The following is a 3,732-nucleotide window of genomic DNA, read 5'->3' as shown; positions in this document are numbered from 1 at the left end:
ATCTTGTTGGGAGACTCAAGGGATAACAGTATATCCCCCATTTTTTTTCTTCTCTTCTTTCCTCTCTCACCAAAAATCTTTAGTTCTTGGAACCAAGGGAGTAGCAACCTGAATTTTGCCTTTCATCTCCTCCTTAATGTGCCTTTTTCTCATTCAGTCAGACATAAAATACTACACTTCACTGCATAAATGATGAAATATTGCAGGGGTGTATTTCAATGGTATTAGATGCCTAAACATGTAGTTAGGAGCACAGCAGGAATTTTCAAAGGTGAAAGCAAGAAGGTAGTCAATGCGAAATAGGAGTGTTTCTGTTCTTTTTCAACTGTTCACATGACTTCAAACAAACAGAACTAGAAACATCTTGCTGTATTTCCTAAGAGTCACTGGTCCAACAGCCATTTCTACAGGAGCAGGGCTGAATCATTTTGGTTAAATTAAGAGGAAGCTTGAATAATAATCAGAAGCAGTGGAGCTTCTATTTCTGAAGAGGTACTGGGCCCATTCAAGTTTACATTGTTTACTACAGAACAAGACCCATCTCTGGCACTCATGGTAGAAGCCCCTGAGAACATGGCAGAAAGGTTACCTATGAGGCTCCCAGATAACAGTGTGCTAGTGATACATGCTTGAATTCTGGGCATTGAGAAAAATACAGTTAGGTTCAAAAAAGCTCAGACCAGCACCAATTACTCTATAAATCCAAAGAATTATAGGTTGCTGCCTGAACTATTTCTGCCAAATAGTTTGACACTAATTAATACTAGAAGTCTCTTCAGATAAAGTTATTCCGTTTTGGATGGAGCTCTCTAGTAGCCATTGAGAAATAAGCATTTACTGAACACTTACCTAGGGTGTGGAGCAACAGAGTGCCTGTCTCCCAGTCAGAATAAACACCAATATCGAGTCATTTGGCAAAGAGTCTGATCATCTACCCTGCACCTCAGAATCACCCATAGTACAGGGGTTAAAAGTTTCTCAGAAGGGAAAAGGCTCAAATAAAGTTCTCTCATCAAGTGAGTGAATGATCTGAACATTGCTGGATTTTTCACCGCTGGGAAAGAAGGGAACTTTTTCAACTTCTTGCATGTATAAATCATGCCTCCCAGCATTTCCAGTACTTGGACTTAGACAAACACAAACATAATACAAATCAATGCCTGAAAGGAAAAGACTATGTTTTTCAGATAGCTTAGTGAAAATAAATGTCAGTTTTGGGTCAACTGATACATTTCATTCCACCTCAAATCAATTGTTCACACAAGTCTAAATAATTGGTGCTAGAACCACACTACAGAAGCTATTGGCAGGAGCATAGCCAAACCTGAATGCTCTAAGGCTGCCTGGACAGATGATGTTCAGGCAGTAGAGGAGAAATAGGCATATTTTCAACTGACTACATGAAAAATATAGTATTCTTTCTCTCTTTTTCTTACCTCCACTGAAGGTGTCTCCTCTACCATATACCATCCCACCCTTCCTCTTTGCTTTGAGTCATAATTAGTACATATTTTCATAATAAAAATAACCTCTCCTCCTGTCCTCCCAATTCGCTTCCCACCCAAATTCCAGTATGAATTAGGATGAGTATGTATGTTTAAAATAACAAAAAAAAGTCTTCCCTCCCAGCCCTGTCACCTTTTCCACCCATCACCTCAAGTTTCACTGAAATATTTCCTGTAGGGCTCTAGTACTGCTGCAGAGCTGAAGATGCCAAGTCCATCCCACTTCTGCTTGAAAACTTTGAGAGCAGTACATGACCAGGACACCAGCCAGTGTTGTCAGGAATCTCTGTCACACTTGTTTAAAACAAGCACAAAAGGACTGGACAAGCTGGATGAAGACCTAATGGGAAAACAGAAGGGTGAAGGTCATACTTCATGAATCTAAAGGGGTTTAGATTACAGAGCTGAGCTTGCTGACAAACTGGCTGTCGCAGAAGCACTCCTGCTGTGAACATGTAAACCATTTAAGTATGGATGGGAGGAAGAATATCCTAGCTGGACAAATTTACATATCTTGTTCTAGAAGGATTAAAAAATACACGCCAAGGAGAGTTATTTATTCAATAGTCCCTCCGCTATTCCAACAGAAAATTACAAACTTTCAATAGGTTGACATAGCATGCCCAACAGTCTTTTCCTGCTGTAAGTATGTAGTCTGGTAGAAAACATCACATATTTTTTCACATACTACAAATTATAGTTACATTCAACATCTTTCTCCCATGCCTCAGAAAAGTTTCTCAGGAACTCAATTGAGTCAGCTCCTACTGAACACCTAAGTACATTCTGGAACAGGCATATTTGCTTTTAGAGGTTATTGATATAAATACTGGAAACATTTGAGTAATGTCCGTTTTCTGAGATTTTTCTGTTGTTTCTATTCAATAATACTGCCTGATTTCCAAGTCTAACATGGCATCACCTCTTAAAATCTGACCAAGGCTTTTTCAAACTAAAGCTTGCTTTCTACTTCTCTGCTTTTAGGCTCTGAGCTGTTATTGAGTCTATCTTACTGCTGAGCTAAAACTTAGTTTTCAGCCTTATTTCTTTTAGCCTTTTAATGGCAGCTGGGGTAGCTAGAGACAAATGATCAAGCCATGTTAGTTGTGAAGTCCAAAACTGGCCCCACCTGAACACTTTTCTATAAAATTTTACCCACAAAGTATGGTTGAGGATGTTCTCATTTCAAGTGACTTGTCAACCAACAAGAACCATGACCACAAAAAGTTGGAGAGTTACTTGCTCCTTTAAACAAGCTTGACAGACAGATGCAGAAATAAAGTGATTTTGAGCTCACCTGACCCAGGGGCACTGCATTAATAAGGCCACAGACACTGGCTCAGTTTGCTGCTGGCTGAAATGGCATGTTATGTACAAAATTGCTTCATAATGGAGTTCCCTTTTTCTAGTGTCCAACATTAATGCATAGTATTTCAGATAAGGCTCATACATTTTCCCATGGGCAAAACATGAGCCCAGTTAGGAAAGCAGCCTTATCTGACTGTGTCAAGTGTACGGTCAGGCAGGTACAGTAGCATTTCCTTTCTTAAAAAAAAAACAAAAAACAAACCAACCTAGGTCAAAATAATATCATAGAATCATAGAATCGCAAGGTTGGAAACAACCTGCAAGATCATCTAGTCCAACTGTCCTCCCATTACCATTGGTACCACAAGCCTCTAAACCATATCTCATAGTTCCTCATCCAGACACCTCTTGAACACTGCCAGGAACGGCGACTGCACCACTTCCCTGGGCAGGCCATTCCAGTGCCTGACCACTCTCTGAGAGACAGAAATACACTGTCATTAGAAAATATTCAGCTCTGATCTTACTGTTAATTACAGCTGTTCATAAGGGCATTATCCAGCAGTCCAGAGAGGACCAATAAAGGACATACAGCTATTCTTGTACATATATCACTACTCCACTGTCTATTCCCATTGCTTTGTGGGTTCTGTAGATAATTTGTATTAAATTGCTCAGGCTTGTGCTGGCTGCACACACAAGGGTAAATAAGCTTGCTATAGGAAGGCACCAATTCTATGGTGAATAATTCATCATCTGCATCCCAATTTTCCATTGCTTAATCTCACAACCTGTCCACCATCTTAGACGCCTCTACATCAACCAGAGTTTGTCAGATAAGGACAGTTTGATCTTTAAATAAATAATAAAAAAAAAGCAGATGGCAGCTTGGCTAGGGATGAGTACCCTGGCTTTATGT

Source organism: Meleagris gallopavo, chromosome 11 (genome assembly GCF_000146605.3).
Source record: "Meleagris gallopavo isolate NT-WF06-2002-E0010 breed Aviagen turkey brand Nicholas breeding stock chromosome 11, Turkey_5.1, whole genome shotgun sequence".
In the NCBI taxonomy this organism is placed as follows: Eukaryota; Metazoa; Chordata; class Aves; order Galliformes; family Phasianidae; genus Meleagris; species Meleagris gallopavo.
The sequence above is the reverse complement of the archived record's forward strand: the minus strand, read 5'-3'. Positions refer to the sequence as shown.